The sequence below is a fragment of the Triturus cristatus genome, chromosome 9, assembly GCF_964204655.1.
Source record: "Triturus cristatus chromosome 9, aTriCri1.1, whole genome shotgun sequence".
NCBI lineage: Eukaryota > Metazoa > Chordata > Amphibia > Caudata > Salamandridae > Triturus > Triturus cristatus.
In genome coordinates this window covers 298,273,341-298,287,213 of record NC_140592.1, presented here as the reverse complement: position 1 = coordinate 298,287,213, position 13,873 = coordinate 298,273,341, and positions in this window count along the sequence as shown.

The following is a 13,873-nucleotide window of genomic DNA, read 5'->3' as shown; positions in this document are numbered from 1 at the left end:
GTCAAGTGCACCCCGTCCCTCAAGTAAAATTGCTCGCCCCAGATACACCCATGTGGAATCGTCTGCAACTGGGGGGTCCGAAATAATTTGTCTAACTGTGTGTTGACCCTCCGTACCGAGTGGTTCAACGCCCTGACCGAGACCCCCCCTCGCCACTGCCACCGAGGGATAAGTTGAGACCAAACTACTGTGGAACCCGGGCAAGCCCTGGCCACCCACCCCGCAGTGGAAATGATCTCCTCAATAAGCACGCGCCTCCCCAATTTTGCCAAATCATTCTCCCCAGGTAAAGTATCACCACTGACGGGGGGGGCCGCTGCTGAGCTAAGAGTCCCTGGAAAAAATCCCGAAACTGGCTGAGGCATAACCCCCCCCTCCCAAAAAATGATATAACAAACCCCTGTTTCAGTGCACGCGTCCTACGGTCTCCTGAAAGAAAAACATGTTCCGCCCGCCTAACATAAGAGTGGCCCACAATCCAAGTCACCAATTTCTTGTGTCCTCCGTGCTGTGCCGATGTCGGTCGTTGGCGCCCGGTGACGAGTTCCTCCCCTGCGTGACAGGTTTGAGAAAAACCAGAAACATAACCGGCGTGAGCACCATTCTGTCACAACATGTTAATTCGTACATAACTTTTGTAACGTTCAGACGACCATCTCCCCAATGTCTTCACATTCTCCACTGAGAGACCCCTCGCTACTGCCTCAGTTGCTGCCCCAATCCTAAATGAGTGGGTGCCGAATTCCCTTGGATCGAACCCTGCCAAACTGACCGTTAACTCCAAGACTCGCCTAAACTGGTACCTAGTCAATGGTGTACCATCGGCGTGACACAGCAGCGTGTCCCCCGCTGTGTACTCCCGTTGCCTGCAGAAAGCCTCCACGTGAGAAACCGGGCAGCAGGGGTTGGCCCGCGCCCGGTGGAGCACTATGGTGTGACCCCGAGAGTCCTGATCAGTTTTCGATCTCTGAATTGTTATTCTCATAACGTCGTCCCTGATTTCCACACCGGCCCACCGTAGACCGCCCACTCTATCTGCTTTTGACCCAGCAACTAACTCCCCAACCCTCACAGCCCCGTAAAAGGCCAGGGAAAATGCCGCCTTGAACAAGATAACCTCCCACTGGGAGCTACAAACACTGTGCAGCGCCCCCAATAAGGCCGCCAGCCGTGCCAATCCAATGGGCCTTCTCCTATCGCCCCGATAACCCTGTAAATGGCGCCAACCCCTCAAGGCCTTGCGCACCAGAAAGGTGTTAGTGGGATCACGCATACCCTTACCCTGCGCAAAGAAGGAGACCACTGCCCTATGTCTGTTCGCAGTCGCCACTGTGCGCCCTTCCCTGTGCATTGATTCTAGGTAAGCTGCAAAGCTGTCCTCCTGGGCCCACCTAGCCTCCCATTCCTGCCCCAAAAAAGCCCGGTAAGACAAAAACGCCCCTTCGTAAGCTGTCTTGGTCCTGGGGGCTAAGCTAGCGACCACGAGGTCCTGTAATCTGGGGCACCAATCTGCCAAAGTACTGCCGGGAATTGCGCCGGCTGGGGATCTGCCGCCGGAAGATGTTCCCTGAAAACCTGCATTTTAAAGCGAGAAAGGGAGTCAGCTGCATTATTGAGGACGCCAGGGACATGCTTGGCTCTGAAAACCACATTCCATTTTAAGCATTGCAACACAATCTCCTTCAGTAAACGGAGTATGAATGGACAGCGTGCCCCCTGCTGGTTTATGCATTCCACAACCGTCATGTTATCCGACCAGAACACCACGGATTGGTTGCGTAAGTGTTCCGGCCAGACCATCAATGCTACCCAGATCGGAAAGAGCTCCAGAAAGCCAATATTGGTAGTCAGTCCCTGTGTCCTCCATTCCGCTGGCCACCGCTGGGCGACCCAACTGGTACCCAGAATGGCGCCAAAGCCGGTACCCCCAGCAGCTTCTGTCCATAAGCCCAATTCCGCCGATGTGGAGGGAGGACCCGGCCACACTACTCTGCCATTAAAATCCTCCAGAAATGCCATCCAAATAAGCATATCCTGGCGAACCTCAGATGACAACCTCGTGCGGTGATGTTTCTCCCGTAGCCCTTTCATAGCTTGGGAAATAGAGCGTGAAAAAGGGCGTGCCATTGGGATGACCCGAAGCGCAAAATTCAATTGCCCCACCACCTCCTGTAGCTGTTGCAATGTAACCTTGTCTTTGCGTAGGCACTGCCGTAGGGCTGCTCTAAAGCTAGATACCTTAGCCATGGGTAACCTGAAGCATCCTTCCACTGAATCAATTTCGATACCAAGAAATTCCAAACAGGTGGACGGGCCAACCGTCTTCCCTGGCGCTAGCGGGACCCCAAAAGCCCGCATGAGCACACAAAATTCCTGCAACGCCCAAGCACACTCCTGAGATCCCGCCGCACCTAGGAAAAGGAAATCGTCCAGATAATGCATCACCTGCCGGTGGCCCGTGACCTCTCTCATGACCCATTCCAAAAATGAGCTAAACGCCTCAAAGTAAGCACATGAGATGGAACAGCCCATGGGCATACATTTATCCATATAGAACTTGCCATCGAACGTAAAACCTAAGAGATGGTGGTCCAGAGGATGGACTGGGAGGAGGCGGAAGGCAGATTCTATGTCTGATTTTGCCATCAATGCCCCTGGCCCCAGCGCCCGCAATAAGTCAACTGCCTGGTCAAATGAGGCATACTTTACACTACAAATCCCCTCATCAATCGCATCATTCAGTGACGCACCTCTAGGTGCCGATAGGTTGTGGATCAATCTGAACTCCCCTTTCTCTTTTTTGGGTACTACCCCTAGTGGAGAACACACAAAATCAGGGACAGGCACCTGCTGGAAAGGGCCAGCTATCCTACCCAGGGACAGTTCCTTGCTAATCTTAGCAGCCACCACTGCGGGGTTATGTTGCACCGACAGTTGGTTCCTGCAATGTGCGCTACCTGTGTAGCCCCCTGCCGGGATCCTAAAACCTTGAGAAAAACCTTCCTGCAGTAGAGTGGCCGCTGTGTGATTCGGGTACCTGTTCAACCAAGGGATCATTGCCAAAACATCTATAGGGGTTGGGATATCCCGAATATCTGCACTAAACTGGCTTCCCCCTCCCCCTCTGACTGTGGTTGCCCTGCTTGGACCTGCAAGATGACTCGGGGTGGGAGGGATGACCGCAGATCGAACATGCATGCCTGAATTTACAGGTGCCCGTGGCCCTCGTGCAGGTGCGCTTATTAAAGTCCCAACACACCCCTTTCCTCTCAAACCCCCCCCCCTACCCCTACCCGGGACCTCACTCCCCTGAGCCGCCCGAAAGGGGTGTTGAGGTCTGGTGGAGTACCCCCTGACCGCAGTGGTGGACTGTAGTGGGGCAGAACTCCCTGAGAACTGCCTATGCCATGACACAGAGTCCACCTTATCCCATGCCAATGATGCGTCAAATTCCTTAGCTTTCCTGAAATTGACATCATACTCCTTCCAGGCATCCCCCGGGTACTGCTCGCTCCACCCCACAATTCTACTCTGGTAGCAAGCCAATGGCGCCTGCACATTAGGAGGCCGTTCGGCCATGATGGTCGTGAACACTGCGAAAGCCCTAACCCAATTGAGCAAAGATTCCTCTACCCTAAATCTAGCACACTGTGCCCTCCACTCACTTGGATGCATCCACTCCTTTAGTGTCTTTGCCTGTTCCATCTCCCTGTGATCCAGTAGCAATGAAAAAATGTAAACATATTTTCCCGCCCAAATCAATTCCTTCGTTGCCTGGGACACGTGTTGTGCCAAATTCTCACTCCTAGAGGGCAATGACCCATCGCCCAAGAGGGGCAGTGCCACCTCCTTACCATTTTCCTGCGCCGCGGCCGGTTGACCACCATCTGCCTTCGGTAGGGCGGGGCTGGAACCTGCAAGTGAAGAAGAGGGGGGAACCGCAGCTCTATCCGCTGCCGCTGCTGATTTAATCTTTTCTACCAACTGTGCTGCTTCTGCTGCATGATCTGACGACTCTGGTAACACCCCCCCCTTTTTTAGCCAAGGTAATAAAGCCGCTATCTGAGATACCAATTCAGGCGGGACCGAGTCCGGGCTATCTGCTGGGACTACGGGCACCCCGGGGGGCATAGCCGGTGGCACTGGCATGGTGGGCAATGGAGAGACCGGTGGCGGCAGACCCGGCACTGGGATCGGTAGCACGGGCGGGGAAGTAGGCCCCACAGGAGGTAGCGCCGGCGGCATGGCAGGAGCCGATGTAACGGGTGCCGGGACAGGTACAAAGGGTACCGAATCAGGTACAAGGGGTACCGAAACCGCGGGTGGGATTGAAACCGGTACCACTGGGGCTGGGGCACTGCGCCTTCGCTTCTTAGCCTTGGACGTCTTGGGCGGGCTAACAAAATCCCCTCTGGACAAGGGTGCCTTCCGCTGCCGCGCGGGCCTGCCTGAAGAAACTGGGGGGTCAGTAAACCTTTCATTCATGCGGGCCTCCAATTCATCCACCTTACTCAATCTCCTATTGATGCTGTTCATCTCCTGCATCATGGCCTGCAACATAGCCTCCATCCTGGACCCCCCTTCACCACCCATTGGCCCCGCCATGACTTGGGTGCACCGCCCTACACTAATACCCTAATACAGGCGTAAGTACGCTTATTACCTTCACCAGATGGAGGATATACAGGGGGCTGTAAGCACCATGCAACCGTAACCGCAACGCCCCGGCTTATCCGGTTTGTCAGGGGTGAGTAAACTCTAACGTAGACCCACCCGGCGGCTACCAGAAGCAATGCAATGCGAGCCCCCCACTCTCCTCTTACCGTTCAGGATCCGGCGCACTTCCAGCCGGAATTTCGCCCGCGACCACACTGAAGTCCGCCACTCCGCTCGCTACGTGAGATATAGGATACAGCGTTAATGTGCCTAAAATAGAAAATGCATTAATACATGCTAGTATTAAATACAACCAGCCGGTGAAAACGGACTGCACCACGTTCAAACAAAGGTATGTAGCTTACACTTTAATTACCTCCCACAGCAATCTCACAAGCAGTTGGCTAAAGCTAGCTTGGACCTTCTTTAGCCACCCCTCCCCTTAGCTGTTCCCCCCACCGTGGTAATTACACAATTTCGGTAGCACAAGGCTAAACAAAGGAAATTCACAGGCTGTTGTGAGGCACTGCTGGGAAAAGAACCCTTGCCTCTTGGGGACCTGCAATATCACAGGCTAAACACACTCGGCAGGCAGTGACTCACACTTTCAAGAATGTCCTGAACACCACAGTCAGAAGCAAGCCCCGGGTGCACACAACCCGTGTTCACAAAACGCCGCTGTGCTCTGATGCCTGCCTTCACAGAATGCCTGCCTTCACAATTTTCAAAAATGCCCGCGCTTCCCTCCGATTCTTAATGGCCCCTCCTTCTACCGTACTAATCGCCGCACACATGAGCGCGCTCCACCACGAGGCCTCCTACTGTACCGAACACACCCCCTGTTCAGAAAAAGCGCTCCGGTGGCGCTGGCAGCCTGCCTCGAACCGCTGATTGTACCTCTACGTGTACTTACTGGAATCAGCCGCTACCTTCGCGTAGACCCACCCGGCGCCGCTCTAACCACGAACTCGGAAGCTCCAAAAGCCGTCTCTCCGCGACGTCCGCGTTCGCCGCTCCGCAATCCGGGTAAATCCAAGTGTAGGAGCCGGATCAGCTGCCTTCCTCCGCGCGAAAGCCTCACCGTCCGGAATCGCCGCACCTGCAAGGGGGGAAACAAAGAAGAAAATTATGCGCCCTGAACGCCGGGGCACGTCCGTTGTGTGGGGGAGCGTCCAGGCAACAAGGGGGTCACCTGGGCGCTCCCCACCTCTTTATCCCACCCCAGTGGCCCGCCCCCCTCCCCTCCGACCCGGATGTCGATTAACGACATCCGGGTCACGTAAGCAGCCAATCGGTGGTAGGGCGCGCCCCAGTGGACACGCCCCCACGACCGAGAGGTCCGGGGGAGGTCGCCGCACTGCCATGCAGGCGGGGGGGCCAAGAGCCCCCCCTTTCCATTCTTACCATTCTTTATTTCTTTTTCCTTCCATTTTTCCTTTGTAACTTCCTCTGTTCCCTTCATCTGTTCCCTCCTTGATTCTTCCCGCTTCTTACCTTCCTCAATTTCTTCTCGCCTCCCTAGCTGCCTTCCTTCCATCTTCTCATCTTTCTTCTTCCCGGCATTGATTCCTTTCATTCATATTTGCTTCGTTTTTGCCTTCCATCATTGCCTTCTTCCCTGCTTTCTTCCTTCCACAATGTATTCCTTCTATCCTTATTTCCATCTGTACTTCCTTTCTTATCATCTTCCCTTCTTCCTACCCACCCTCAAATATTGTTTCACTGTCTATCGTTTTGAGTACTCGGACATAAACATCAAGTCATATAGTGATATTGTGATGTCAGATCATCTATTCCCGTAGAAAGCTGTAGCCGTCACTTCCTGGCCTGTAGGGAAACAAGGAGATTACTCTCAATCCCGATCTTGGGCACCAATATAATAACCTATTGACTAAGCCTTTTAAAAAATGTAGGGCCATATTATCAAGCACAGCGTTAAAGTTATTGTCGCTTTAGCTGCAGAAAACTGCCAACTAAAGCGGCGATAATGGGCTTGATAATATGCCACAGAGAATTCCAATAGAAGCCCATGTTGATACCAGAACATGGGCTTCTATGGGAATTCTCTGTGGCATATTATCAAGCCCATTATCGCCGCTTTAGCGGCAGTTTTATGCTGCTAAAGCGGCGATCATTTTAACACCGTTTCTTGATAATATGCCCCGTAGTCTTTGTACTATATAAAACGTAACACAATTAGTGTGAACTAATATTGAGTCACTCCTGCAATGCTTCGTAGACAAGGTACGGTCCACCCTACTTCCCGATAATAAGGGTGTACAAAGTACACAAAGCTCAATGTGGCATTTTTTTATCCAAGCTCCGGTTCTAATGCAGCCTACCTAGTCTGTAGACTGATGATATGTATTTACTAAAGCACCTGTGTGCTCCATTCTTTATTGTGCTAGAACTAAACATAAAACAATGTGCTCCATGTTTATGCCACGCTCACATTGTCATAAGTCCTCTTGCCCGGTTCTTCGGCAGTCCTTCCTCTATCACACTTGGCTTATTTGGGCCTGCACTTCACGCCTACATATATATGCATTTATTGAGCAACACGAGCAGTCCTACAGTGACCGCAGTACATAGCAATGAATAACACTTCATGGGTAAAAATCAGTTTAGGTTAATACACATGTACATATCCATGCAACTACACTGTGCTAGCGCTTCGAAGTGCAGTCACTTTCCGTGCTGCAGACATAAAATGACATGACAGGTTGTTAGACCTGGCCCTTTCTGCAGGGTCATCCTCAAACATTTTGTCTTCCTCCTCCTACTTTTTGCTGAATTCATTTTGCTGACTTTAGGACTCTGTGCACTTTACCCCTGCTAACAGTGCTAAAGTGCTTGTGCTCGCTCCTTAACCTCTTCAGTGCCCATGACGAGATAGTCTCGTCATGGAGCACGGTTGCGCTGTGCCCATGACGAGACTATCTCGTCATGAACCCCACCCACTAGTGCAACGCCCGGCACAGGAGGGGGAAAGGGCGTGGCACTGAAGGGGTTAAAACATGGTAGAACTGGCTCTGCTGGCTGAGACAAAAATCTGTCATAATCTGCCAAGCCTGGGGGCACCAACCTGAAAATAATACTGGTACAGCACGAGGCGATGTACTGGCACCTGCCTGAAGCAATTTAAAGCCATCTGAACCTGGCCGCCAAGCTGCAGGAGCGTGAGGCCGTGCGCCGGACTTGAGGTCCATCCTCCGCATGGAGGAAGCTGAGATTGAGGCTGCTCGATCATGGACGGAGGGCAGATGGCCGACGGAGGAGACGATGCCTGGCCGAGGACGTGGCCTTGCTGCGATGCTGGAGAGGCATCTGACTCTGCGCGTTGAGGATGGGGGAGCCGGGGCTTGAGAGGACCTCTGGGGAAATGGGGGCCTGCCACAGAGAGGGTGTGCTGCATGAGCAGGGTAGAGGAGGAGATTGCTGATCTTGCGGCTGGCGCTGCCTGACCCCCGGATGTGCTCTGCCTCCTGCCTGGCCCCCTCTGAGAGAACGTACAGTGCCAGCCTGGATAGTCAGTCTGCTAAAGGCTATCCGTCGCCCTGTCCAATACGACCTTTTGCCAGTAACTGTTCTCTGACTGAGCAGGGAGGCATGCTGGCTTGGGGAACTGCAGTGCTCCGCATGCTGCCCCACTGCTAGGCCGAGCTGGCTCGTTGACGGCCCACGAAGACACTGCATGACCATATACCGCATACGCGGGGGCGTGGTACACAATATTTCCGGGTGAACTGCTCTTGGCATCCTCCAACTGTCACTGCATCTGCATCAGTTGCAAGAGGATCCACCGATGTCCACCCAGAGCTGCGGTTTGCACGTGTCCCTCCTGCGAGACTGAGCATGGGAGGTGTAGCAGGGCCTTGGACCCCTTTAGACAGCGTCGCTGGAACAGTCCTATTATATTTAGTAGCGGAGGGCCGATCACACACAAGCAGATACTCACTCTGACACATCACCTGTGCTTGTGCATAAGGATCCCGCGAGCTGTCTTGAGGCAACAGCCACAACATGGGCAAACCAAAATTGTCCTTCGAGAAAAGGCGATCTACCCGCCAAGTAGACATCACCTCCGATCCAGACCTTGAGTCTGCACAGGTGGAGGAGACTGGGGTGCAGGACATGGATCGCCTGGAGATACTCATCGACATTAAAGTGAGCCTAAAACAATTAACTCTAAGCTCAACCTCCTCACTTCTCGCCTTGACCATGTCAAGAAGCGGGTGGACGTGCATGATGTATGACTTGACCATCTGGAAACCAGAGTATCAGGCTCGGATGATCTTCAGTCGGATGCAAAGGAACACCTCCTGCACATGGATAAAGTGCTTGAGCTGATCAAGGCCAAAAATGAAGCTCTCGAGGCTCGCTCAAGGCGTAATATTCTCTGCATAATCGGGATACCTGAAACCACAGCCATGTCCAAAATGGAGGATTTTGTTGAAACTTTACTGTGAGACATATTTGGAGTGGATCTATCACCCGTCTTCCTTGGGAGAAGACTCACAGTTGGCTGGGCCCCAAGCCACCTGAGGGGTCCTACCCCAGACCCATTGTGGCCTGCCTACTGAACTATTGAGACCGGGTTACGGTCCTCCGGCTGGCCCGCAAGAGAGGCCATGTCCAGCATCAAGGTAACACCATTTCATTTTATCCTGACTTCACCCTGGTGGTGCAGATGGCCTGCCAGGACTTCCCACCGGCAGAAAAAGTATTGAAACAGTCGGGAGTGCAGTACGCCCTTCTATACCCTGCAAAGGTAAGCATATCTCATGAGGGCAAGGTACACTACTTCACAGATGCTAAGCAGGCATTAAAGTCCGCAAAACAGTTGATTAATACTCGCGGACATCGAGAGGAATTGCTGCAGTCCTCGACTGAAGCACAGCTCAGTGACAGTAACTAATGGCAATGCCATGTTTAGGCTCTGATGCATATGTCATTATGCTGTTAGGCCATAAGGGACCCCATTGCAGCTCAAAGCTCAGCTACCCAGCCGCAAGGGTGGGGTGTTCGCCTGGTGTCACCACGACCCTGAGGGATAATTCCCAGTTGTGTTCATGTGATGAGATTGCACAACCTGTTTGGGGGGGGTTGGTGTGGGTGGAGGGTGGGCTGTTTGGCCCTTGGGGAAGGAGGGTAGGGGGATTGTTACAGTTTTTGAAAAGCTGTTGGCATAAAGTCAAGTAATGTTCCTTTGATGCACATTGTCCTTCTGACTTGAGTGGCTGCGTGGCTGTCGGTCCCATTACTGAGAGCCCAAATATAGATCTCTTCTGCCACTCCCAGACAGGATGCCTAGCGTTTCCTGCTTGACATGGAATATACGTGGGCTGAATGATGGCCAGAAAGCTCGACTAGTGCACACTTATCTTACCAAACACAAAATTCACATATGCTTTTTACATGAGACTCACCTGTCGAAGGCCCCTGGTCCGGGCCTTCTGGCACCAGGGTGGGGAGTAATATACTCATCAACATACTCTAAATATGCCACGTGGATCACTATACTGTTAAAGAGGGGACTACTGTGGCAGACATCACACTGTTTTAGTGACAAAGATGGACATTATGTAATATTGTCAGGCACACTTTACAGGCATCCCATAACACTGGCTGCCATTTATGAGCCTAACACCAACGATCCAGAGTTTTTCACAAAGGTCTGGTACTCAATCTCTGTAATTGGCCCCAGGATGGCATTATAGGGGAAGACTTCAATGTTACCCTAGAAGACCTGCGGGATAGATCTGGCAGCTCTCTGCTTCCCCAATCCCAGGCTGACAAAACACTTCATACATTGTTTTCTGACAATCATATGACAGACATTTGGGGACACAAGCACCGCGATGTGCGTGAGGGCACTTGTCTCTCTGCACAACATAATGCGTGTTCCAGAATTGATTTTTGTCTGACTTCTAAAGATGTACAGCAAAGGGCAACATTAGTTATGCACCTACCACACACCCTCTCCGATCATGCCCCTGTGAGGCTTGTCCTGCTGGTCCACCAGACTGTGTAACGTGCATTCGACTGGCATCTCCTGCCGAGTGCATTGCGAGATGCGGTTTTATGAGATGAGACCTAGATGTCCATTGTGGAATATTTTGAGGAATTTTAAGTATCCATGAGCTCCCCCTCTATATTATGGAAAGCTTTTAAGGCAGTCATAAGAGTGGTCTGTATTGCCAAGCAAAATGGTACCCTCAAGGTCATCACTGGGTCTATTACTAGGTTAGAAGCCGACATCAGAGCCCTAGAGACTGCCCTATTCCATTCAAATGACCCCGCTTCAATGGCGAATATTAGAGAGAAAATGACCGACTACCAGGGAGAAGTTACTTGCGAAACTCGCTATCTTGTCAAGGAACCTTTGGTGCAGTGATACTGGGAAGGGGATTACCTGGGCAGGCTACTGGCCAGATTGTTTAAGAGGCCACACGCCTCCGTTTATATTTCGGAAATCTGGGATGCGAAGTGCAAGCCCCACACATCTCCCACGGATCTTCTGCACATCATGTCCTCCTTCTACAGTAGGCTGTATTCTACTACTCCCATTATGACTTGATGGAACTCACAATGTATCTAGATACGATACAGCAGGTATTTGTTTTCTAGTGCTCAAAAGGAGTTTTTAGACTCCCCCATAACAGTGGAGGAGATAACTCAGGTGATCGCTAGTCTACCCGGAGATAAGGCCCCTGGGCTTTGATGGGCTAACATCAGCTTGTTATAAAGAATACTCTTAGCTTTTGTCCCCCCGACTTCTGGACAAGTACCTGGATTCTCTGGAGGCAGGGTTGCTCTCCCTGTCACTAAGATAAGCCGTCATAGTCACAATACTCAAACCTGACAAGCCAGAGGACCAATGTGACTCTTATCACCCCCTGTCCCTTATAAATGTTGATAATAAGACATTAGCAAAAGTACTGGCAAACCGGTTGATGCCGCTGCTGCCAATGATGGTGCGGCATGACCAATCCATTTTATACCGTGAAGATAGAAATCCCATAACCTTCGGACCTTGTTTGCAGTAATGCATAATTTACACACACACCGGTGCCAGCCGCTGCGACACTGTTGGATGCATTCATTAGAAGGAGCCTATATGTTCCTACTGCTGTGACGGCTGGGTCTTAGTACACAAATCATCACACTAATTCAACTCCTGTACGCAATCCCACTGCTAGTATTTGACTTAACAGCCGATTCCCCATCTCGTGTGGCATGAGGCAGGGGTGCCCACTCTCACCTCTACTATTTGCCATTGCCATGAAGCCCCTCGCTGCACGACTCCGCCAACACCATGCAGACAGAGGATTAGGCTTCGCATCTAGGGGTTTAGTGATATCATTATACGCAGACGACATTACCCTCTATGTACAAAACCCCCGGATCAACCTGGCCCCAATAACGTAGGAGGTTGTGCGGTTTTGAGGCTATTCTGGCATTCAAGTGAACTGGGCCAAATCAGTCCTTTTTCCATTGACAGATGACACACTCCCATTTGGCACTGAATATCCTCTGAAATTGTTCTGTAGCCCAAATAAATATTTGGGCATATGGCTGAGCCGAGATCTTGAGCAACTGTGCCAGGCGAATTACGGCCGTGTGGTGGATTGACTGAAGGATTGGTTTCCGGTGTGGTCTAGACTGCACCTATATGCCCTGTGCACACCGGCCTAATACCTACACTCCTGTATACATCCAGCCCCATTCCAATTGCACGTCGCGATTGAGTGCAACAAGGTGTCCCCTGGCCGATCACTACAGCCCTATTCCTTCCCAATAAGCAACCTAGGCTGGAGATCGAACTACACAGAATATACGATGGGCTGGGCTCCAGAGACATGCTGGCGTGCCAACTTTATATGCCCCCTCTGTTCTTATAGCCAACAACCCCCTACTCCAACCTCTGCAAGATGGGGGAGTGATCAGGCGTGCGGGCGCGGTGGACATACACACCTTCGTGGATCTGTTTCCAGATGACCACTTCCTTCTTCCACTGGGAGCACCAGACCGGCCTGCCCCTATGCTGCTTGAAACTTTATTATACTTTCAGCTACGGTCCTCTTGTGTGCACTACATGGGTCCTTCCCTGTGCGAACCCCCCCCCCCCGACGTACACCGTGCTGGAATATTTCTACCCCACCTCGACGCAGCGCAAACTGATAACCCACCTTTACACAAAAATGCAGTGGACCAGCCTCATCCTTATCCTTACACCAAGGGCCCGTGAGGCCTGGACTCTTGACCTAGAGAGCCCTTTGGCAGACACCCAGTAGACCTTCTGCTGCAGTCAACTCGAAATGTTGTCCCCGGTTTACCGACTCCGTCTAATACATACCGGCTCTGCCTAATACATTTCAAATGTATACATCTGCGATGCCACTCACCACAAGCTGATTTCGTACATCTAGCATGGCGCTGTCCCAGAGTTGCGGCCTTCTGGACCGAAATCTTTAACTTTGTACATGACATTGCTGACATGGCACTTCCTGCAACACTGCTGACCGGGCTGCTTGGGTATCTGAAGGTTGTACCTCAGGGTACCCACAGGCTCGTTGCAATGTTGCCCTTATTGGCCAAACGTAGGGTAGCGATGCATTGGGTAGGCAGCCAGCCCTCACAATTCAAGCATGGCTCAAAGATGTCTCTTATTTGTCAAGAGCAGTTGTCCACATTTTGGGAACTTGTGCCATTGAAGTCTCGCCCAAGAGATATTTGGGGATCCTTTACCAACTACCTTCAATGCAGAGACCCGACCTCCCCCCACTATGGGGGAGCACCCGCAGGACATATAGGATGCTAACATATGGTCTACGCCCTCCTCACATAAGGGTTCACCCGCACACTGCTCGGCCCTCAGTCCTAACTATAGGTCAATGTAAAAGATACTATGCCTATGGTTATTCTGGGGAGCTACTGGGATTGTACAATCTTTTCCAGCTGAATTGCAAGTACTATGTGCGTATACCTACTTATGTTGTATGCAGCTTGATACCTGATGCTTTGTTAATGCTATGTCTAATGCCAACTGCCAATAAAAAAATAGCCCTTTAAACATGTCTCAGGGCTTCCATTGTAGAGCCTGTGTGTGCAGTTTAAACTGCTATTTCGGCTTGGCAAAATAAACCTCTTGCCAGACCCAAATCTTCCTTTTTAATACATATAAGTCCCCCCTTGGGTAGGTCCTGGAGAGCAA